Genomic DNA, 25,503 nt, shown 5'->3' on the forward strand with positions numbered 1-25,503 from the left:
ATACAGTAGTAAAAGGGAATAGCTAACCAACGATTGATTATTTTCAATACATGCCACCAAGAGATTTTATACAAAGAATATACAAACAATTCCTTTAATAGGAAAATGTAGGCAACCTGAGAGAGTTACTGCCTTGCATTTTGAACAGTGACATCATAAAAAAAGATACCCAAATGGCTATTAAATGTATGATAAATTTCTTAACTTTTCCATCAGATGAAAATGCACATTATAAGCAAATAGTGCCTGTCATTATAGGTAAAATAAAAAAAAAATAAGACAGTGTGGGAGTATAAATTTTAAAACACATTGGCATAGTCATTTGTTATTATCTATTAAAATTGATATGTGTACTCTATGACCCACCAATTCCATCCCAAGTTATCAAGGTATACATACAACCAGCAAAATCTCAAGCAGTATTTCAAAATACATGCACAGGAAAGTCATGATATAACCTGTATAATAACCCCAGATTCCCATTGACTTAGATGGTAGCTACACAGATTCTTTGTGGTCATAAATGGGCTGTATTCTTATTTCAGTCCTCCTTTCTGAGTAAACACTATACTCCAAAAAGTGTTAATAAAATAGCAACTAAAATTATGACATAACGTTTCTAATTTTCTTCTTACTAAATTATTAATCTGGTAATAGCACACATAAAATGACTGCTGCCTCTCTGGTCTATTATCTTCATGAAAATGAAGAGGGGAAAAAATAAAGTTGCTCAGAGAGTATACAGGTCCACAAAATTATGAATAAAAGGCTACATATTCAAGGCATAGGAGTTAGAAGAATGAATAGAAGGGAAAGAAAGAAGAGTTAACAAAGGTTTCTCTCTTATTTACAAAATATACACACAGAAAGTATCTTACGCCTTCAAAAATTATGCTTTCTGTAAAAAAATACTCTCAAAGTATGTTTTCTGTCTTCTCATTTTATCTTCCTTAGATCTAATTGTTTAAAGTGAACCTTGGCTCTTATGATATCCAGGTAGTTCTGATTCACTAGATTTCATTCTGCAAGATAGATCACTCTTCTAATTGGAGAACGCAGCCTGTATTCTGAGTTAATATCTGGTAGGATTTAGCTGGTGTGTAATGTTCAAATGCTGCTGGAGTGATCTTGTGCCTTAAACTCTTCAGGATCTTTACTCCAATAGTTGGCTATTAACTTAGTGCTTTCGCTATTTTGAGTTTGAAAGAAAAAAATAACAGGGGAAAAAAGATAAACTGTTTGAAGAGTTAAAGATACTTTAAGATACTATTATAAGATTGACTATTTCCAAACTTGATTGTATGAAGAGGTTTAGGTGATACCTACTGACTTCACACTGTCTTCCAACTCAGAAACTCTCTTACACTTGTGAGTAACATAGCTAAACTCCCAACAATATGAAATATAGTCCATTAAGTTAGAGATTTTTCTCTAGGAGTACATCATTTTGATACATTTCTTTCAGGGGCAAGATATCCTGACCCAGTTAGCTGGGATTTATTAATTAAATTATTATATTCATTTCCTGGGGCTGTTGTAACAAATTATCCCAACCTGGTGGTGTATAACAGAAAGAATTTATTATTTTCCATATCTGGAGTTCAGAGGTTTAAAATTAAGATGTAGAAAGGGTTGCAGCCATTTGAGGCTCTCTAACAGATTCCATTCCTTGCCTCTTGCAGCTTTGGTTACTACTGCTGTTCCTTTCTCTGAACTGAGTCACTTTAAATTTTGCCTTCATTTGTTCAGTTCAGTTTGGTTGCTCAGTCGTGTCTGACTCTTTGAGACATCATGGACTACCACATGCCAGGCTTCCCTGTCCATCCCTAACTCCCAGAATCGCTCAAATTCATGTACAAATTGCTCAAATTCAGTCTGTCATACCATCCAACCATCTCATCCTCTATTGTCCCCTTCTCTTCCTGCCTTCAATCTTTCCCAGCATCAGGGTCTTTTCCAATGAGTCGGTTCTTCCCATCAGGTGTCCAAAGTATTGGAGTTTCAGCTTCAGCATCAGTTCTTCCAAAGAATATTCAGGACTGATTTCTTTAGGATGGACTGGTTGGATCTCCTTGCAGTCCAAGGGACTCTCAAAAGTCTTCTCCAACACCACAGTTCAAAAGCATCAATTCTTCAGTGTTCAGCTTTCTTTACAGTCCAACTCTCACATCCATACATGACTACTGGAAAAACCATAGCTTTGACTGCATGGACCTCTGCCTTCATTTGTATATAGTGTTGAACCTCCGTCTGTTTCTCTCTTATAAGGATACTTGCTATGGTCTTTAAGGCCCACTCAGGTAAACTAGGATAACTTCCTATATCCAGAGTTTTAATTGAATCATATCTGCAATGACATTTTTCTTTAAAATAATATTTACAGATCCCGGGGATTGAAGGCAATGGCAACCCACTCCAGTACTCTTGCCTGGCAAATTCCATGGATGGAGGAGCCTGGTAGGCTGCAGTCCATGGGGTCGCTAGGAGTCGGACATGATTGAGCGACTTCACTTTCACTTTTCACTTTCACGAATTGGAGAAGGAAATGGCAACCCACTCCAGTGTTCTTGCCTGGAGAATCCCAGGGACGGAGGAGCCTATGGGGTTACACAGAGTCTGACGTGACTGAAGCGACTTAGCAGCAGCAGCAGGGATTGAAACCTGATGCCTTTGAGAGGACTTTATTAAGCTTCTCGTCTGTTTAAGAGATTTCTCCTGTAGGTAAGAAAGCAAAACATTTGCAGCTATATTTTAATAGGAAAAGTGGGGGAATGGTTCAAATGGTAGATTCTCTCTTGGGAGATGGTGGTTGAAACCACCATGAACATTAAGATGATGGAAAAGAAAGATCTTTAAGTGAGATATATGATAATGATATAGCACTGTTTTAGCATTTAGTGGAAGCCTGGCACTGTCTTTGAAACCAGAAGATAAGAGTTTTGTTTTGTTTTTGTTTTTGTAGAAGGAATTAGAGATATCACTCTATTCTGGTTATAGTTCTGCTCTTTCCCTGATTCCAGTGAAACAGTAGAAATACAGAGTGGGCATAGGTAACTGATATATCTCTTAGTATTAGCTACTCTATAATGCAATGTAGTTTAAAAAATGGATACTTGAGGAATTTTAAATTTGGCTCTTGGTCAGTGATACATTATATAATGTAGGAAGTGTGTTTATGTGGTTCAGTCATGTCTGACTCTTTCTGACCCTATGGACTGTAGCCCTCCTGGCTCCTCTGTCCATGTATTTCTCCAGGCACAAATACTAGAGTGGGTTGCCATGCCCTCCGACAGGGGGATCTTCCTGACCCAGGGACTGTAACTGCATCTCTCGTATCTCCTGCATTGTAGACAAATTCTTTACCCACAGAGTCACCTGGGAAGCCCATGGAAGGAAGCATTTCCATGCAAAACAATTCTAGTTTACTGTTTTATTTGAATACTCATGCAGCTTTTATTTGCTTCTATGCTCTTGTGTAACATTTTGAGTATGCTGTATCTAGTTCAATAGAGCCAGCTGCCTTCAGTATTATAGCAGAAATATTTAATGCATATCCTATCAGTTGGGCTGCACCATGCAGGTGGCCCACAAGCCCAAGAAGAGGGCTAGGGGTCAACAGCAGAGCCATCAGTGGTTTAACGGCTGAGGAAGCCTGCATGTCTAAAGCAAGGTCTTGGAGCAATCCTCCACTGTGTGCTGCAGAAGGTGGGCAGGGCATGGGGGCAGCCTTCGCTCAGGGGCAGGGAGCAGGGAAGGTAAACAATTATATGTGAATCAATGTCAGGTTAGCTCATCATTTTCTTGGGAAACCAGAAGGGGGACACAATCTATCACAGTGGCTGAAGTTAGACCGGTCATTAGTTGGGGTCTGGAGCAAGTATGTAAAAGATTAGTTAGGTGAGTAGGATATAGATGAGGCACTGGAGTGTATAGAGAGCAAGAGAACAGCCATCTTGAGTGGCTTGATCTTACACTATCTGTATGAAAAATGTGGGTAGATAATATATACAACTCAGAAACATCACACTTATGAAACTTCCAGGGTGATTTTTTTTTTCCAGACCAGTGGCCATCTGCTTGGCCTTTTTACTTATTAGAACATGAAATTTGAAGGGGAGACCACTGGAAAATGACTGTGCTACTAAGGCTATCAGTTTTGGACGTTTTGAAACTCGATAATTTCTTTTTTGTTGTTGTCACTCCTTTGATGGACAGTTTGCCTTATTTCCTCTTAATGGTTGTGATATAACAGTCATCAACCCAGTCTTTCAGTTTTTTTACTTACTGTGAAATGCAAAAAAAAAAAAAAAAAGATGAGCCAGGCTATACAGAGTTACAGAGTTTGAGACAGAGTGATGATTTCCCACTGCAGTCCTCATTTAGTTACTAAGATATATAACTTCAGAAAATATGGCATTTCCTCAGAACTTCCCATCTTAGAATGACAGCCAGGACCTGTGTAATTTACTAGAGTCAACTTTCCACGCTTAATGATTTCAGTTCTTTAAATTTATGAGGCAATTTATGATAAGGATATTTCTCTTTAAGCAGCTGGATAGTAAAATACAATGAGATAAGAGTCATACTTTTTCATGTATTTGTTCATGACCTTTTGCCAGGAGTATTTTAGTAGCCTCCCGACTGGTCTCTGTCTACAGTTTTCTACTTATGCACCTGCTCTGTATCTCCGAGCAATACCAATCTGCTCTCACTGTAATAATTCTAAGCCTATATATGTATGTTCCAAATATAGAATTAAACATTGATTTATTAATTCATCAGATTATTAGTACATTAAGACAATTAGCATCACTGACTCAATAGACATGAATTTTAGCAAATTCTGGGAGATGGAGAAGGAGAGGGGAGCCTAGCATGCTGCAGTCCATAGGGTGGCAAAGAGTCGGATACGACTGAGAGGCTGAACAACAAAGAAAATTGAAGACGCTCACCATTTTGACTTACGTATTTGACTTGCATATTGTACATAGGATGTGCACATAAACAGTTATAGCATAAGATTGAAAGTGAAAAGCATGATGAGAAAAATAAAAATAAATTCTAAGGCATTAAGAAGAGGGAGAGATTGTTTCCTAATATGGGGGAAAATGTCAGTTTGGAGGAAGTACTTAAGCTGAGACATGACATCAGAGTGAGATTTGCACACAAAGAGTTAGGAGCTACAGAGAACAAACAAGAAATTTGAACTTAATTTGTTAAATAACTTTTTAACTATTGGCACATTTTAACTGGAGGTATTCCACATACTTTTTAAATAAGATAATATTTCTGAAAATATGACAAGTCTCCATGGTCAGGGGATGGTATATAAAGGAGGAGCAATGAATTATACCCTCTTATTCATTGTGATTATTATTATTCAAACTTATTACAGTAATGAGTATCTACATTAAGAAATTACCCCTTAAAATGCAGAGGAATTAGAATTTTTTAAAAAGTAAAGTTAACAAAATTGGTGAACAATTATATCTGGAATGATGAAAACGAGAGCAGAAGGCAAAGCAGTTTTCTATATTGGTGGATGTGATGAGTGGTAATGACATTCTCTGACAAAGAAAATTAAAGGGGAGGTTTGTGGCAGAAGAAAGAGCAGAGCAAGATCTGAAAACACTGAAAATTCTAATTTGGTAGCCTTTCAGGCATATGTCCTTTAAATACATTTTTTTTTCATCTTTTAATTAGAGAAGACCTTGAGTGTTGCCTTGGGATGGAGTGAAAAGGGAAGGCTCCTTCTGATACTACCTTACCTTTTACTGCCTACTTAATAGAATGAATTTTGTAGTTAGCAGGACATATCCACCTCAGGAGGCATTTAAGAGATATCAGTTACTACTAAAAATGCATCTTCATTAGCAATCTTGCCTCAATTCTCAAATGTTTTATTCAGTTATCACGTCCAATCATAGAATTCTAGACATAGTTACCCAAGGTATTATATTTACAGAGATGTTTCTTATCCCCTGTAGACTACAGGCGACTCCTGGAAACTGCTGGGCAGGCTGGACATTTAAAACAGACATAGGTAAGAAATCATATACTCTGGTGGTTGTGTGTGTGTGTTTGTTTGTTTTAAGTTTTAAAGGCTTGGCAATGGAGATGGCCAGTCTGGAAATAAAGAAGTAGGAGATAATGTAAAAGCTTTCATGGTGTTGAGAGTTAAAACCATTTTTGCTGATGTGTTGGTGAAGTGAAGTGAAATGAAAGTCCTTCAATCATTCCAACTCCTCGTGACCCCATGGACTATACAGTCCATGGAATTTCCAGGCCAGAACACTGGAGTGGGTAGACTTTCCCTTCTCCAGGGGATCTTCCCAACCCGGGGATCGAACTCAGGTTTCCTGAATTGCATGTGGATTCTTTAGCAATTGAGCTATCAGGAAAGCCCGATTTGTTGTTGGTAAGATAAGATAAAATATAGAAAATTATTATAAGATTAAAAGACTTGGGGATACTAAGATTTCAGGGGTGGAAATGGAAGAGCACTTGGGAAATAAAATTGAAAAACACGTGAGAAATGGAAATTAAATTTTTGGTGTTAAGTATGCTATTATGTATATAGAAGTAGAAATGTAACATTATACACAGGAAACTTACATGATGTTGTAAACCAATGTTACCACAATACAAATACATAAATAAATAAATAGGCAGGATAAGTTTTGGGTTCTTACATTCCAAAGTTAAAAAATAAACTGAAAAGCACTAGCCTGAATTGTAGAAGAGGTTAGCAAGATTATATAAGGTTTAAGACTGGGAAAAAGACAAACATTGCAAGACTACAGTGGTAAACAGTGTGGGAAGTTGAGGAGAAATTTTTAGATAAAGACACAGAGGAGGTCATCAAAGCTAATAACTAGGATAACCTGGGGAGAAATTTCAGTAGAATTGTTTGTTTAAGACACCTAGGAAGGACTGTGAGAAGGCAAAGAATACAGATCAACGGATAGAAAATTCTCTTTCAAAGTTAGGAGGTAAAATGAATAATACAAATTATTTAATAGGGACAGGATTTAGAGAGTATTTTGTCAGTAGTAAGATTCAGTTTTGTTTATAGGATTAGGAGAAGGAGTAGGGAGGTAGAGCCCAAGAACATGGGAAAAAAATTTTTTTTTTTTGATATGGAAATCTGAGGAAGTCTACACCAACAAAATAGGAAAGCTAATATTAAAGGAATTTGTTTTGCATATCTAGAGTTCTTTTAGTTTCTAGTTAAAGATAGGTAAGTGCAGGCTATTTCTCTACAGTCTTACTTCCATGTTATTAAGACCAAGGCCACATTCTACTGCACATTTATTTATTAGGTAGCATACTCAAAAAAGTCATTCAAGCTATTTAGCAACTTTGGTGAATTTTCAGTTTTATGTTTTTTAAGATGTTTGATTCAAATATATAAGAAAGTTTCACTGAAGACATAGATAAATATAGTCTAAAATCAGCATTCTTTTATTTTGCATTAGACAACTAAATTGCTCACCTGTATGACTGGATACAGGAATATTAGGGATTAACTCTAAAGTGTTTCTATGTTCTCAATAATTTATTTTAACATAATTCAACATATACAAGTATAATATTCATATACATGTGTGTATATACATATTTATAAAATTTAGTCTCCATTTCATCTCTAGATACAGTTTTCCTGAGCCATATTCCATGAGTGATCAGCTACTATTTTTTTATAAGGGAATTTCCAGAGCCTCTGTTATCTATATCAACATTTTTTGACTTTTAAAATAAAATAAAATCCTAGAAATTGTCATTGTTGCAAATTTGCTGTCGTTCAGTCGCTCAGTCGTGTCCAAGTTTAGTAGCCTATTACTGCTCATGTTGAGTGTGGAACTGTTAACACAGCATCTTGGAATAATTAGTGATATTCAAGATATGTGCGTCGGATACTCCCCCGCCCCGTAGGACCAGGTGGTAAGCGTCCTGAAACATCTGGTACCCGAAGCTTGAGTCCTGTGTGTGCCTGTGCCTCTATCTGTTTAGAAGAATTTCTGGCTCCCTGATGCTTGCCATGCAATGTAATGGAGTTCCTCCTCTGGAATACTGTCTGATCTGACTCTAGAGAATCTTTCATGAAAAGAGTTGATCAGAGAACATAAAAAAAAAAGAGACTGAAAAGTAATATAGCTGGCAGAATATAAACTGTTTGTGTCTCCTTGCTGAGGAGTGATTGTTTAATAAATGTTGGTATGTGTGACAGAATTTGCTTTGAGGCAGCTTTCATTACAGCATAGTTGGGAACTTATAGTAAAATAGCGGAATCTTGCCCTTTTCAAAGTTCTCCAGTGTCTGCACGAGCCATGACTTGATTAGCAGTTTGCCATAGAAATCATTCCTATTTTGCAAGGATGGGAAGGGTCTCTAAAATATTTCAGCCTGTCCACTGTGTTGACCACCATTAGTTCCATGACTGACCATCCATTTGTTTAGGCTTCCAGTAATTCAGCAAAGCCTCTTGTGTTGATAGGAACTAAAGATAACTGACTTTCTGATAAGAAGGATACCTAAAAATATTTGTTGTGTGAATTCTTGATTAATTCAAATGACTGCACCTAGGATTTAAGTGCAAATCATTAACATTACTATATATTATACCATGCTGCCTCTGCTGAAATGTTTCACAGTGAATTACAGGTATCTTAACATGTAATTTGCCTTTTAAGTAAGCTGTTCATGAGCAGTATAGCCTTACATGAACACATGACAATCTGGATAAACCTAAATGGGTTCCTAGGTTCTTGCCTTTCATAGAATTGATATTGATAGCTTTGACAGCATCCATAGACATACCTAGTAACAGTGGTTCTCCCCATTGTTACTGGGAGGTGCTTGGAAACATGAATGGGGGCTTTATGAGTTATTACCATGTATGTCATAATGATTGCAGAGTTCTACTGGAAGCCTAAATTTTACAGTGTTTAAGGAACAGTGTCTAAAGAGTACAGGGAAATCATTCCACCCAAAATACTAGTTGCATTCCTGTTGAAAAACACCTCCCAACCAAGCAATATAATTTCTCCCATAATTTTCTGGTGTTATGAATTTTAGTACATTATAATGACAATTTCGTGTGTTTATATTTCCACTCCTTTGAACAGTTTGTTGGTGGAGTGTCCTTTTAATTTTCATTTGTTAAGAGCTTTTACATTATTTGGCAAACAATAGGTTTTTAATAAATATTTGTAGTTAGTTGGATAAACAGCATCCATGTGGTCTAAGATTCTCAGCTTTTTCTCTTAAACGAGGAGATGCTGAAGTTTGCTTCTTGAAATCAGTGTAGTCATTTACAAGCAATTGAGATAAATAACATGTATCTTTAGATAGCTAAAAAATAAATACGATTGAATTTAATTTCACTACATCTAACAGAATTTTCTAATTGGTGTAATTCTGAATGAGAGTAGAGAAACACAATGAAGCAGAGGACTTCTTACACAAATTGGAGTCAAATTTCTCTAAAGTTAATCCAAAGTGATTTTTTGTTTGTTTCCTTTTTAATTTGTCCAGTACTAAAGTAAAATAAGTTTCAGCACAAATAGGAAAGCTAAATCTTCACCTGGAATTTCTAGAACACTATATTTCTTAGTTTATTTTTTCACGATGTTCCAAAAATAGACCCTTCTGATGCTAATTTTTTATCCAAATTACATTTGAATATACACGTAACTGTTGGGACAAACACAGTTTTCTGGTTAAGCATCCTGATACTTTCTAAATACATTGTATAATCATATTACAATGTTAAATTTTAATTTAGTATCTAATTGTTTTGTTTTTGAAGTATTCAATAAAATATCCAAATTCATATAAATTCATTAATTAAAATCTTTTAGCTCTTGCCATCTCCAACACTGTGGAGTGTAAGTCACATGAATGCCTTGCTAACTTACTGCAGAATAGAAAACCAGTCTCTACTGGACTGAATTTCATCTTTTTCCTGGGTCGTTTGAGATTTCTCCCTTTAGTGCACAATGTTTGGGTGAAAATTGGTTTTCTTTTTCTAGTTTCATAGTGTGCTTGTATGTGTAAGTTTTCCTTTCCAAAAACTACTTTTGATTTTCATCTTCTGTGTCTAAATCAAAAACAACAACAACAAAAAAATAGAGATTGTGACTGGAACTTTTTGCATGCTGATAATAATTTAACCTTTGAGTTTTCTAGATTTTACCTGACCTATTGCACCTCAGCAGATCCAGGGTTAAAGTACAGGTTTTAGGATATCCATCCACTGGATCATTAACCTATGATTATAGGTTATGTAAGGGGGTTGAGATAAAAATAGGTGAGAAGGCACAATTTCAGGAGTGGTATATAGCCCAGGAGAAGGTTTGAAGGTCCACATGGCAGTGATGAGTACAAGCGGGTGAATGCATCATTTGAACAGTGTCTCTGTAGGGCAAATATATATTGGATTCCACACTTCGGCATGTATGTGAAGGTAGTATGCTTGCAACTTTCTATTATATTTCATTGCTACTGTTACAGAGAATAGCTTTGACCTAACTTTACATTCTGAATTCTTTCCTTAATATAATGGTAATTACCAGAAGCTGGGCTAGGAGACCACTGAATTTCAGATTCTCCCTCTGAATTTTTAAGTTCCAGTTCATTTGCAGAATATTAGAATTCACACAGTGTGAACTGTTTCTTCTGCAAGTAGCATTATGGCAATAAACTGAAGATAGATAATTTTTTATGCAATTACTATCAAGAGATGAGAAAAAATGTTTAGTCATATTAATCCAAAAATAGGTCAAATAAATGTGACCTTACTGGTAATGCAGAAAATAATCAGTGAAAATGTGTGGACCATATTTGATGAAGTTCTTATTTTAGACAGGCCATGTAAAACTATCTTCTTTTGGAAATCATTTGGAAGTCATTGTTGTATACTAATCTGCCAACATCACAGGGAAATTCTACTCTAGATATCCAGTAGAAATTTCTACTTTAGAAAATCTCAGTTTGGTCAAGAAAATCTCTTGACCATTATCTAACATTTCTCTGCTCTTATTCCTCATTAGGACCAGTAACTGATACATTTCATATATTCTTGCAAAGTCTTAAACTCTAACATCCAACATCCAGTCAGACAATATGTTTTACAGAAGTCACAGTTCACCCATGTTTAGATAATCTGAGTTAGTAGTGGCAGGGGAGGCGGGGGGATGTCTGTAAAAGTGAGATAAGCTGAAGCCCCTGAACAGAATTGCAATGTCATTCTTGATTTTATTTTTAATAAAAATTAAAATAGTTCAGATAGTTCAGGGCATAGTTCAGATAGTTTGGTTGTATTTTTTTTTTTCCCTTCATTTATACAGGCTGTACAAACCCTTAATCAATTACGTTTTCTTTAATTTAAATGCATGCTATTATTTGGTTGCTAAGAAGGGAATATCCTACATCTAAGTGATCTTGGCCCAGCATTTTAAACATGATTTTTATGAGTTAAACACCTGTCTGCAAAGAGCTGGTGAAGTGAGGTAGCCAGCTCATGGCACATCAATCCTGGAATAGCTGTCACATGCCCTTGACATTTAGCTGCTGCAATGACTTGGATTAAACTAGAACTGGCATGGAAACCTTGCTTGAAGGCTAAGTATGTCATTCCCAGTACCTGAATTCATTCTTTGTTTTACATTTGAAAGGTGATATTCTCATGATAGAATTTGTTGCTGGAGTGTTGGTTTTTTAAGTCAGCACAATTCTTTCATTTTCTATTTCTTTTCATGATCTACTATTAATATTGTCTAATTCATTTTCAGAAAAGGAAATATGCAATGCAGGTTCATACTTTATGACAACTTTTAACTTCCCTTGCTATTCAGTTATCCATATCTCAATTTTTATTTTGAAATAAATAGAATACTGTTCATCTCATTAATAAGATACCCTTCTAATATGTTGCAGCACTAATTATTTAACTCATTTAATTTTTTAGTAATTTATTTTTGCTTTATTAGATGTGCATGCATGCTGTGTGCTCAGTCGTGTCCGACTCTGTGACCCCATGGACTGTAGCCCGCCATGCTCCTTTGTCCATGGGATTCTCCAGGCAAGAATTCTGGAGTGGGCTGCCATTTCTTACTTCTGGTGATCTTCTCCTCCCTAGGATGAAACACACATCTCTTGTGTCTCCTTTGTCTCCTGGAATGGGCAGACGGATTCTTTACTACTGTGCCACGGGGGAAGCCCCACTTAATTAGATGTTAGTGTCTAAACTATCTGCAGGGAGCTTCTGATGCAGTGTTTAATTTAAATATATTGTGAGACACAGTGGCTTCTCGGGGGCTACGTCTATCATGTTGCTATAGTTGGTTTTGCTTTGAGTAAAACCTAAGTTCATTTTCCTCTGCAGGCTGCAGTCCATGGGGTCGCTAAAAGTCGGACACGACTGAGCGACTTCACTTTCACTTTTCACTTTCACGCATTGGAGAAGGAAATGGCAACCCACTCCAGTGTTGTTGCCTGGAGAATCCCAGGGCCGGGGGAGCCTGGTTGGCTGCTGTCTGTGGGGTCGCACAGAGTCGGACACGACTGAAGCGACTTAGCAGCAGCAGCAGCAGTAAAAATGAATTAGCTCAGTCTCCTGTCTCATGTCTCTCTATATGTGTGTGTGTGTGTGTGTGAGAGAGAGAGAAAGAAAAAAAATATATACATACACACATATTTAAATTGTCTTTATATAATAAAATATAGTTTCTCCTCTTTAGTTATCTACCCAACTTATTGATACATGAAAACAATTTTGGAGAAACTTTGTTGTGTCAAGATGCATCCCTATATAACCAATAAAAATATAAAAATCTCCAGTGAAATGCAAAAGGTAAAATGGTGAATAGCTTTTTTGCACCTAAACATCTCCAAGGAAAGTTGAAGTGCTCATAATTCTTTATGAGTAGTGCACTTCACATACACACACACACTCACCCACACAAACCACAAAGAATGTACACTGTTGTTAGTTAAAAAAAAAAAAAAAAGCCTTGGAACATTTGTGTATTTGAAGTACTATTTAAATGGAATAACATCTGAGATTTTTATCCTTGGATAATTCTTTTATCAATTGTTTGATAAAATGTAACAACTATTTATGACATGATGCTGTTGGAATGGATTCACTAGACAAATAATAGTCTAAACTTCTCTTCTTTATTCTAATCCATGACTTCTGTATTTTTCCTTCAGATGAAAAGTTCATTTAGTGACATAGAAGAGGAACATATTCTTTCCTGAATGGAATGTAATATAGAACAGCATCTGAAAGGGAAACAATCATGCTCACAGCAGAATTAGTCTCTGACCACGCTGCATTGTCCACAAAAACACAGAAATGGAGGGGAAATTATCTTATCAATAAAAGAAAGATTGAAGATGGGACATTACTTTAAATGTCCCAGCTTTGTCTCTCGTTTTCTCTATAAGCATTGTTAGGTATATTCCATATCCCACTTCATGGAAAGCATTCTGCCTTACTTGTCATCTGAGTTAGCATGTTCTCATCACAGTTCGTCAGATTCTTCTCGCTGTGGCAAACATCTGCTTATCAGCTTGTAATGTTTTGCTGAGTGCAGACTGTCCATACTTTTCTGACCCAAATCAATTTTATATAAAAAAAGATGTTTGAGAGATGAAAATAAAATAAATTAAGAGGTAGTAAAACAAGATAACTATATAGTAAATACACTAATTATTAGGACTGAGAACACATGACGAGAGTACAGTATCCCAAATCTAGGTTATAACAACAACTTTTTTCTGTCACCAGCTTCCCAAATCTTAATATCATTTTTCTTTCTTCTGCTCTTAATCATTGATGGATTGAAAATAACTCTAACTGAAAATCACATGGTAATGGGTCACATAGAATTTATATGGCTATTATATGCCACAAAATGCCTTCTTCTCATCGTCATCTTCAGTGTAAAAATGTTAGACAGTGAACACATTTTTTTATCCTGGAAAGTTAGTTACTTTTCCATTGTTGAGAGAGCATGAGAGTTTTTTTTTTTTTTCCCCCCCCACTGAATGATTAGCAAACCAAAATTCAAAGTATATTTTTTGCCTTAGAAGTTAGTCTGTTCAAAATAAAGTGGGAGAGTTTGAACCGGTTTTGCTATACTATTATTGCACTTTCATTTCCAGTTCTAATCACATATTACCTATCACCAGTCCTATTAGCTTGCAAATGAGTATGCTGTCTTCAGTCATAAATTTAAAGGAATACTGGATGGAAGTGCAAAACAGAAAAAGAATGAGGATGTAAAACATATCTGATGGCAATATTCATTGGTGCAGCATGGGGAAACACTGCTTATTTTTATTGCAAAACTGTCTTCTGCTCAGAGCTTCTACTTTGTTTGATGTTATGATCTTCACAGTGAGCTTTTCCATAATACAAGCTTGTATGGATATACAGTATCTCTTCCCCTCTCTAGATCTACTGATCCCTAGGGTGTGGATTGTCTGAACTTCATCATTCTGGTGATTTTCTTTCCAATTTTCTGTTCAGTTTGACTAATCAAAAGAGCTAGCAGGAGATGGGAGATAGAGAAGAAAGGTAGATGACTGGATTTTGGATGATTATTTTCCTGTTTCTCTGCCTGGCAGTTGATACTTGTTTTGCTTTGTTTTGCTTTGTTTCGCTATTGCTTTTTCTCTGAACAGACAGCCTTGGTTTGTGCCAGGTAGTTTATGCTATAAAGCCATCTCATTTGCTAGATACTGTGAAGACTTTTTGTTCTTTTTATCCCTAGAGTAACATACTATCCTCTGTAGGTCGCTTTAATGCCTCCCTATGAATCAGTAATGCTTTCTTTAAAGTGCTCTTCCAAACACCCAGTTTCAATGCACCATATAAAGGTCCGTCTAGTCAAGGCTATGGTTTTTCCTGTGGTCATGTATGGATGTGAAAGTTGGACTGTGAAGAAGGCTGAGCGCCGAAGAATTGATGCTTTTGAACTGTGGTGTTGGAGAAGACTCTTGAGAGTCCCTTGGACTGCAAGGAGATCCAACCAGTCCATTCTGAAGGAGATCATCCCTGGGATTTCTTTGGAAGGAATGATGCTAAAGCTGAAACTCCAGTACTTTGGCCACCTCATGTGAAGAGTTGACTCATTGGAAAAGACTCTGATGCTGGGAGGGATTGGGGGCAGGAGGAGAAGGAGACGACAGAGGATGAGATGGCTGGATGGCATCACTGACTCGATGGACGTGAGTCTGAGTGAACTCCGGGAGTTGGTGATGGACAGGGAGGCCTGGCGTGCTGCAATTCATGGGGTTGCAGAGTCGGACACGACTGAGCGACTGATCTGATCTGATCTGATATTTCTTGCCTGGTACCTGATTTATACAAGGAGGAGGATGATAGATGTACTTCTAAACGGAGCTGTTTACAACTGGAACCACGAGTAGGGTACTTACTATGAGCCGTTTTGATACTTAATCTAAGAAATGAGTTCTGAAAAATGTTGTTTTTGTTCTTTGGAAGATATACCAAAAAAATCAATTAATTATGGGGGGCGTACTTGGACAGCTATAGTGACATGTATTTCATGTATACACACATATGTGTGTATGTGTATTTGTGAAACTTGATTTCTATAACAATACCAATTAAGATATTTTCATTTTATTTTTATTTTTTCTTTCATCTTTTTGGACTATGAAACCCTATCTAGAACCAAAGTACAGCCAATCCACTGTCTATTTGAGAATATCCATCTCCTTAACAGTAAGAGCTTTATTAAAAAAGAATTCATGATATAAGGAAAAAAATTTAACAAAGAAGAGAAATTAAATCTGTCTTTACACTTCCTGCTTCTAAGTCTAGCTTTCAGATTTTTTTTTCCTACACAGCTACAAAATCTAGTAAATAGTAGGAGTAGCTTAGGCAATGATAGCTATTAATCTCAACACCCCCAAAATTTAATTTTTTGTTAGAACACAATAGTTTAAAAAGAAGAAAGACAAGTACATAAAACCTACACCCTCATCGTACCTAATGTGATCTAAATTTCTGATTGCCCACAAGTTGAAAAAACTTTCAAAGAAATAAGCAAATAAACTCATTGGTGTGAACCTTTGTGAAATGCAAGAGGAAAACGGAAGAAAAAACTGCATGGAAGAGAGATGGAAACTAAGATAGATTCTAAAATAAATCCCAAACTAAGGCAATCCCAAAGATAGTGCAGCCACTGTGGAAAACAGTATGTGGGGTCCTTAAAAAACCAAAAATCAACTAAAACTACCGTATCATCTAGAAATTCCACTCTTGGTTATAAATGCAGAAACAAACAAAAGAAAACTTGAAACATCGTGAATAGCAGCATTCTTTATAATAATCAAGATATGGAGACAACCCAAGTGCCCACCACAGATAAATGCATAAAGAAGATGTGGTATATATACCTATGCAGTTCAGTTCAGTCACTCAGCTGTGTCCGACTCTGTGACCCCATGGACCGCAGCCCGCCAAGCCTCCCTGTCCATCATTAACGTCCAGAGCTTACTCAAACTCATGTTCATCAAGTTGGTGATGCCATCCAACCATCTCATCCTCTGTCAACTCCTTCTCCTCCTGCCTTCAATCTTTCCCAGCATCAGGGTCTTTTCCAATGAGTCAGTTCTTCGTATCAGGTGCCCAAAGTATCAGAGCTTCAGCTCCAGCATCAGTCCTTCCAATGAATATTCAGGATTGATTTCCTTTAGGATGGACTGGTTGGATCTCCTTGCAGTCCAAGGGACTCTCAAGAGTCTTCTCCAACACCACAGTTGAAAAGCATCAATTCTCTGATGCTCAGCTTTCTTTATGGTCGAGTTCTCACATCCATGACTATTGGAAAAACCATAGCGTTGACTAGATGGATCTTTGTCAGTATAGTAACGTCTCTGCTTTTTAACATGCTGTCTAGGTTGGTCATAGCTTTTCTTCCAAGGAGTTAGGCTCTTTTAGTTTCATGGTTGCAGTCACCATCTACAGTGATTTTGGAGCCCAAGAAAATAAATCTGTCTCTGTTTCCAATGTTTCTCCTCCTGTTTGCCATTAAGTGATGGGACTTGATACCATGGTCTTCATTTTTTGAATTTTGAGTTTTAAGCCAGATTTTTCACTCTCCTCTGTCACTTTCATCAATAGGCTCTTCAGTTCGTCTTCGTTTTCTGCCATAGGGTGGTGTCATCTGCATATCTGAGGTTATTGATATTTCTCCTGGCAATCTTGATTCCAGCTTGTGCTTCATCTAGCCTGGTATTTCGCATGATGTACTCTGCATATAGGAGTTCCCTAGTGGCTCAGCTGGTAAGGAATCCACCCATAATGCAGGAGACTTGGGTTCAATCCCTGGGTTAGGAAGATCCCCTGGAGAAGGGAAAGGCTACCCACTCCAATATTCTGGCCTGGAGAATTCCATGGACTCTATAGTCCGTGGGGTCGCAAAGAGTTGGACATGACTGAGCAACTTTCACACACACACTCTGCATGTGACTTAAATAATCAAGGTGACAATGTACAGCCTTGACATACTCCTTTCCTAATTTGGAATCCATTCCATTGTTCCATATCTGGTTCTAACTGTTACTTCTTGACCTGCATACAAATTTTTCAGGGGTTAGGTAAGGTGGTCTGATATTCCCATCTCTTGAAGAATTTTCCACAGTTTTTTGTGACCCACAGTCAAAGGGTTTGGTGTAATTAATAAAGCAGATGTTCGGATTATTGCTCAGCCATAAAAAAGAATGAAATTCTGTCATTTCAACAGTGTGGCTAGATCTTGAGTGTATTAGGCTTTAGTGGAGTAAATTAGACAAAGAAAGACAAATCCTCTGTTATCACTTACATGTGGAATCTGAAAAATAACGTGAATGTATATGAATATATACAGGTGGCTCAGTGATAAAGAATCTGCCTGCCAAGCAGGAGATCTGGGTTTGATCCCTGAGTTGGGAAGATCCCCTGGAGAAGGAAATGACAACCCATTCCAGTATTCTTGCCTAGGAAATCCCATGAACAGAGGAGTCTGATGAGCTACAGTCCATGAGGTTGCAAAGAGTCAGATATGACTTAGCAACAAAATAACAAGAACAAATATGAATATATGACAGAACAAAAATAGACCCACTGATAAGGAGAACGAAGTTGTGGTTAGGAGTGAGGGAAGAGAAATGGGGAAGGGGACGGTAATGGTATATGATTAAGAGATACAAATTAAGCTTTTGTAAAATAAATGAGAATAAGGATACAGTGTATAGCACAGGAAAATATAACTGTCATTTTATAATAACTTTAAATGGAAGTATACTCTATAAAATACTGAATCATTATGCTATATACCTAATACTAAGACCTTTTATCAGTAAAAAATTTTTAAATTAAAAATAAATTTTGTCTCAGTTCAAAAAGATAAATATCAAAAATTAAATGGAAACAACAGTATTAAGAAATGATATAAACACAAATTTGTGATAGATTATTAATATAAAGTTTAATAAGTTTGTGTATCAGATATTATTTGTTTTAAAAAAGTTAAACTAACTGGTAAGTTAATAAAGCCCAACATGCAAAAAAGCACACATATACAAAATTGAGTAATAAGGAGAAAATAAGCATGGAAAAAGAAGGAAAAATAGCAAAGAATATGATCATATCAGTACCTAATGAAAATGTTAATATATGTTATCAAAATTTTTCAAATGCTTTATTTGCAAAAGCATGTTATTAAGAGAGCTATGTATTTTCTGGATATGGCATCTTACACCTAAGACATATTTAAATTTACTTTTAATACTTAGTGTTAGGAGTAATTAATACTGATTGTTGATAATAAGCAGTATTAATTGAATGTATATGCAGATTGTTTTACTTGGTTTTGCTTTATTTACATTTATATGGCTTAACACATGTGGCTTGCAAATTAAATTTTGTATTCTGTTTGCTTTCATCTGTGATATAAAGGCAGTAAAAATTCAGAATAATTCAATATGCAATAATTTTATTGGATCCAAATAGATTTATTAAATATAAAATATATTTCAGTAAGATGTCACCTTTATAAATGATTAACACATTATGCTATAATTCACATATTGATTGATATATATTATTATTTAGTGTTAAAGGTTAGCAGATGATTACTTATACAGTTTAGTTAAGAATTTTGCAGTGGAGAACAGGTATAAAAATAGACTCTGTGAGTTTGGAGAAGTCCTGGACATTAACTGGAAAGTCAACTTGAATGCCTTCATTCAGAGTTACTAGAAAACTGAAAGCTTAAAATTAAAGAAATTATTATTGCGATTATTTGACTTTGCAAATTACTTTTTCTATTTTCTTTTTCTTTTTTTAAGAATGTAGAGAAATTGGTATAACAAATGCAACGACTTGAAAAAAAAATGTGGTTTATGTTCAGCCTGGCCACTGGCTGAAAATAAGGGTTTGGTGAAGCCGTTCTGCCAAGTTTAATGTGTGGCTTCCATGTAGGCTCCATCACGGTGCTTCTGTGGTCATTGTTTTTCAGGCAGCAAGAAGAGGCAGGTGGATACGGAAGGAAAGACAAATTTTGTTTAGGAAAGTCAACCTATTGTTTCTACTTACATCTTGGAGCCTAGTGTCATGGTCACACAGAGCTGAAAGTGTAGTTGTATTTCTGAAAGGGGTATGTGAGAATTGATATTGGGATGTGTGTCAGGAAGCATCTTTTGAAAGGATAAACTGTCTGTTTCCTGTCATTAAAATATTTAACAATTGATTGCTCATTGTGAAATGAAAATGAACCAGTACACCAATTCCAGACATAGCTTGATCCTGTTTATAATTAGGGAAACCCAACAGATTTTTTTAATGTCTTATATTTATGATATAGTTGATGCCAAAGAAATGCTGGTTTCTCTACATCTTGACAACTGATTTCACTATAGAAAAAAGTTATTCACAGTGCTATATTGGTTCATTATTGGTGTTCAGTTGCTAAGTCCTGTCTAGTTCTTCAGACTGCATGGACTGCAGCATGCCAGGCTTCACTGTCCTTCACTATCTCCTGAAATTTGCTCAAAGTCATGCATCGAGTTGTGATGCCATCCAACCATCTCATTTCCTGTCAGCCCCTTCTACTTCTGCCCTCAGTCCTTCTCAACCTCAGGGTCTTTTTCCAATGAGTCAGCTTTTTGCATCAGGTGACCAAAGTAGGAGCTCAGTTTCAGCTTCAGTCCTTCCAATGAACACTCAGGGTTACTTTCCTTTAGGATTGACTGGTTTGTTCTTGCTTTCCAAGCGACTCTCAAGAGTCTTCTCCAGAACAATTTGAAAGCAGCAACTCTTTGGTGCTTAGCCTCTTTTTCGTTCCCACTCTCACATCCATACATGACTACTGGAAAAACCACAGCTTTGACTGTAATGGACCTTTGTCAGCAAAGGGATGTCTCTGGTTTTTATTATACTGTCTAGGTTTGTCGTAACTTTTCTTCCAAGGAGAAAGTGTCTTTTAATTTTGTGGCTGCAGTCACTGTCTGCAGTGATTTTGGAGCCCAAGAAAATAAAATCTGCCACTGGTTTCACTTTTTCTCCATCTGTTTGCCCTAAAATGATGGGATCAGATGCCATGATCTTAGTATTTTCAATGTTGAATTTTAAACCAGCTTTTTCACTCGCCTCTGTCATCTTCATCAAGAGGCTCTTTAGTTCCTCTTTACTTTCTGCCATTTAATTAGTATCATCTGCATATCTGAAGCTGTTGATATTTTCTCTAGTAACCTTGATTCCAGCTTGTGATTCATCCAGCCCTGCATTTCTTGTGATGTACTCTGCATGTAAGTTGAATAAGCAGAGTGACAATATACAGCCTTAATGTACTCTTTATTTAGTTTATTATCATAAGTCATATTCTGAATGTGAGTAAAATGTTCATTTATTCTGTAACTGAGATGCCTGGTTTACTTTGCACCAAATAAAACTTTGTGTCATGGCTACTAAGCCTAGCTCCCAGAGAGGACAGTCAATGTTCTTTATATTCTAAGCACTTTTGGGCTAAGCTGAGATTTGGGAGTTTATTGACTAAGAAGAAAATAGCTAATAGATCCAAATAAATTAAAAAGAAGTGCTATCTGACTGCCTATGGTGAAATTAGGTTAAAAATAGGTTAAAAGTGTATCTGTGTAATCCTAGAACAAGGTATAAAATCTTATACCGAAACTGCTGTTCGATTCAAAATTCAGTGAAAGTGGTTATCTCTTTCAGCTCTAGAAGATTTTAAAATTGTGTTCTACACTCCACTATTGTAATACAAGTTAGATCCACTGTCAAATTAAGCTTGATTGGACATATAATCTTTGAAAACTCCTTCCACTTGTCTATATAACTTTATGATTTCTCTTTCAGTCCTTTAAACTTAAAGGTTTAAGGGAACAAAATTACTTTGCCTTGAACCTGCAAATGACGCCTTCTAGCAGAAAGAGTGCCCATCAGTGTCACTGATGTCTTTTAAAAGAGTGAAAATGTTGACTAGTGTTCCTATAAATGTGCTTCCAGCCATCTGGCTTCATGTGAGAAAAATATATTTCCAACTGTATTTTATTTCCAAAGCAGCAGCAAACCTTCAGGGCTCTGGGAGGTTTTGTTGATCAAGATAATTCTTTAAAGCTGTTCGTTGAGGAGTGGCCATTTGGATCATCTGTCTTGATATTACTTGTTATTCATTTCTAATTTCATTTTTCACATTCTTTCACATTTTGGTGAAAATAAACTGTCAAATAAATTTTTGTCCATTTCCTAAGTATAGAGATGCACCCTGATTAAGCCATTGGATTTACCTCAGTTTAAAAAACTAAGGAAATTTTATTTATTTTTTTTGCTATATACATATTTTGCTGTTTTTATCCATAACACACAGTAAGGACTTCACCACCATGAAAACATCTATGAAGTAGACAATGGAAATGCAGGCAATAAGAAATGTTCTAAACCTTTACTATAAATTTGTACACCAGTGAGTAATAGTGATATTTTACAAAACAGACTTTGGAATTCTGAAGTAATTTTTCAATTCTTAAGAAACACTTTTTCCCCCACTGCAACTGTTTTATTTTGCTCTGTTGAATTTCAGAGCAGAATCACTTTTGCTACTTAGTAATTAACAGATAAAATCTGTTATAATATGTCATTATAGATCATTGCCAAATAAAAAAGCAAGCACCAGATGGTGTGCTTTATGTTAAGCTACAGTGCACATGCATTAGAACTTTTCTTTTTTTTCTCTCCTAGGAAAGTTGCAATTTATTTTAGAGAGCTCCTTTACAGTATAGAAGCTGTGGAGCAAGAAGCTGTTTTGACTAGCATGAGATCCATACCAAGTGTGGCATCATCTCTGCCTTTAGTGCTCTGTAATAGATCAACTTAAGAAACAAAATAATGTTTTATTTATTTCCCTTTCTTCTTGTCTTCCTCCTCCTCTATCGTGTGGACAGTTGACATGGGGCAATAAGTCTATTGTCGGTACAGTGTTACTAAAAATATTAGAAGATCTCACAGTAGTAGCATTTCTTTATTTAGCTTTCTTTTATTGAAAACAATGTCAATATTTCATCACATCGCTATTACATTGAGAGAAAACATTCCTGTTCTCTACCGCTCAACACTGATGCGTGTCCTGCTCGTCCTGTCATTAATCCAGGCTCTTTTTACGGCCTTTGAACCACATGCCAAGACCTTTCTCGTCACTCATACCGGTCTTGAGTCCTTTTCCCCTTGTCCACTGCTGCGCGGGTCTGAGGTCGTCTTTCCTGCTCATCAGATGGGGCCGGTCGTCCCCCGTGTTAGGGTTTTCAAGCACAAAGCCTCAGCTTTCCCTCCATTCTCATGTCTCGTCAGCTGTCTGGCTCCTTCTTGTTGATTTCTCCTTAAATATCAGGAAGGCCACCCCCACCCCATCTCTGATGCTCGCACTGAAACCTCCTTCCTTGATTTATGCTAGTCATCTATTTATCTTCTGTTAAATTATTGTTGATCTTCCTCTCTATATCCAGAATGATAGGGACTGCTGCTGCTGCTTCCAAGTCACTTCAGTCGTGTCCGACTCTGTGCAACCCCAATAGACGGCAGCCCACCAGGCTCCCTCGTCCCTGGGATTCTCCAGGCAAGAACACTGGAGTGAGTTACCATCTCCTTCTCCAATGCATGAAAGTGAAAAGTGAAAGAAGTCGCTCAGTCATGTCCGACCCTCAGCGACCCCATGGACTGCAGCCCTCCAGGCTCCTCCGTCCATGGGATTTTCCAGGCAAGAGTACTGGAGTGGGGTGCCATTGCCTTCTCCATGACAGGGACTACATAACCTTTATTCACTAATACATACCCAGATCCTTTGTACATCTAATTTTTAATACATATATACTAATTTTAAATAGCTAAAATTAAAAACATAAGAAAATAATAGCTGTGATATAATACTACTAAAGAAACTTAATGTATGGTCAGTGCTTAATTATCAATACAAAGCTGATACATCTAACTCTGAAAAGAATTCAAATTGAACTGGAGTCTCTTCTCCACCCTCCATGGCCAAGGCCATTACTAGATGTAACGGAAGTGTGTGTGTGTGTGTGTGTGTGTGTGTGTGTGTCTGTCTGTCTTAGTCACTCAGTCATGTCTGACTCTTTGTGACCCCAGGGACTGTAGCCCACCAGGCTTCTCTGCCCATGAAGTTCTCCAGGCAAAAATACTGAAGTGGGTTGCCATTCCCTTCTCCAAACAGAAGTGTACAGGAGGAGTTACAGTGCTTTGCATTTGTAGAAATGTTTCCTCTGGTGAGAGCTGTTTAACTTAACGTAGTTTAATGAAACATCATTCACTATCTTTACCAAGAACTGAGTGAAGTAATTATGCAAAATTTATCAGAATGGTTTAGGTAAAAGTTGTTACTGAAATGGAAAAGGTATTCTCTCTCCTTTAAAAAGGTATTTCTTCTGCACTTGAGTTTGGTGAATACTGCATACAAAATGTTCTTTGTGAATATTTGCAACGCTGTGTGCTCTAAGAAATGCACAAAGTTGGCAGAAAGTTTCACATTAACCCAGGTTACTGTTTTCACTTCTTGTTAAAATACGAAAATTTCAGAGACATTTCTGCATAAAGTGTACTGAAGAAAATAAATCCTAACTTAAAGTACCATCGCTCTAAAGCACAGTAAACAGATACGGATCTGTCGCATTAAATGTTAATCTTCTATTTGCTGACTTACCTGCACTATAGGGAAGTGTGCTTCAACTTCCTGGCTGTTGATTGTATTGTGACTATTTTAGAGCTATTGTCTGTGGGGAATTTTAAATGTGCAAACCTTTCTATAACTCTACTTCAAAAAGTAAAATGAAAAAGGAAAGTTGAATACCATTGAATGAATAGAAGTGTCAGAATGGAGATTCGCTATGTATTGTGAATTATCTTGCTTGTATTGGCTGCAGTCAAGCTTTTGAGGTTAAATAAACAGTTCTCTGAGATGGACTGAGTGTGCTTCGTTTGTACATAAACATGCTCAAGAACCATAATGATATTAGAAGTTTCAGAGCCTTGTATACATTGAACAAATGCGCACATTGTATCTGTAGGTGTTATTTATTCAACTCTTGTCATGCATTTCAGTGAGTGAAAAGTCACATGTGGATAGAAAGCACTTCCCTCAGAATCAAGTCAGAGATTCGTGTCTTCTTGCAAGAAGAGACCTGGCAAGAGGAAAGAGTATCTGAAGCGTTCAGTGCCATTCAAGTTCAGTTACGGAATAAACTTGCTGTCAGTCAAAGCTCAGATATATGGGCGGGGGCGGGGGCTCAGTTTGTAAGTAAACTTCAATTCTGTTGGGTTGGAGGAAAAAAATGGAAAAGAGAAGCACAATGGACGAACTCACAATAGCGGCGGAAGGCTTCTGCACCGGCTCCCCTCAGAGACGGGAACGATTTTCATAGGGAAGTGGAAGAGAGAGATTTCTGTTCTTCTACCTTTTACCCCTAGATACCTAGACGGCCTCTATGCTGACTTCAGGAAGGAAGTCTAGATTTTTTGTTTGCTCTTTTGCAGATGACTTAAAACTCTACTTAGATTTTTTCTGTGGTAGAAAGATGACACATTCTTAATATCTAATAATCATTTTGTATATTTGTGTTTGCCAACTTCTTTCTCTAAGTTTTTTCTTTAAGATAGTGAATTGCTCATTATATAAAACAATATATGAAGAAGGAAAACATTTTCAACCCACATTTATACACCATGACCAACCCTTCAGAGAGTTACTGCATGCTCCCTTATGTTGCAAGAATTTTTTGCATTTTATGCTTTCAAAAGGAGAAAAAAATCCATGAGATAAATATGAAAGAATTCTTGTTCATTCCATGACATTACATGAATAGTCCTCCTCTAGTTGACAAATGAATATCTGACAACAGGGTATTCTAGGCCTGGTAGTTAATTTGTAAACATTATTGATTCTTTTTTCCAGA

The 25,503-nt window shown here is 36.7% G+C and overlaps 1 long non-coding RNA gene across 1 annotated transcript in view; it reads left to right on the plus strand.

The window, feature by feature from the left end:
- The first annotated feature begins 3,128 nt into the window (after positions 1-3,128).
- LOC132345803 (uncharacterized) overlaps positions 3,129-25,503 on the plus strand; it is a 40,098-nt gene continuing 17,723 nt past the window's right edge. The window contains exon 1 of the long non-coding RNA XR_009495370.1: positions 3,129-6,043. This is a non-coding gene — a long non-coding RNA (uncharacterized lncRNA). The remainder of the gene's footprint in view (positions 6,044-25,503) is intronic.

This window comes from Bos taurus, chromosome 7 (genome assembly GCF_002263795.3).
Source record: "Bos taurus isolate L1 Dominette 01449 registration number 42190680 breed Hereford chromosome 7, ARS-UCD2.0, whole genome shotgun sequence".
Taxonomy (NCBI): Eukaryota; Metazoa; Chordata; class Mammalia; order Artiodactyla; family Bovidae; genus Bos; species Bos taurus.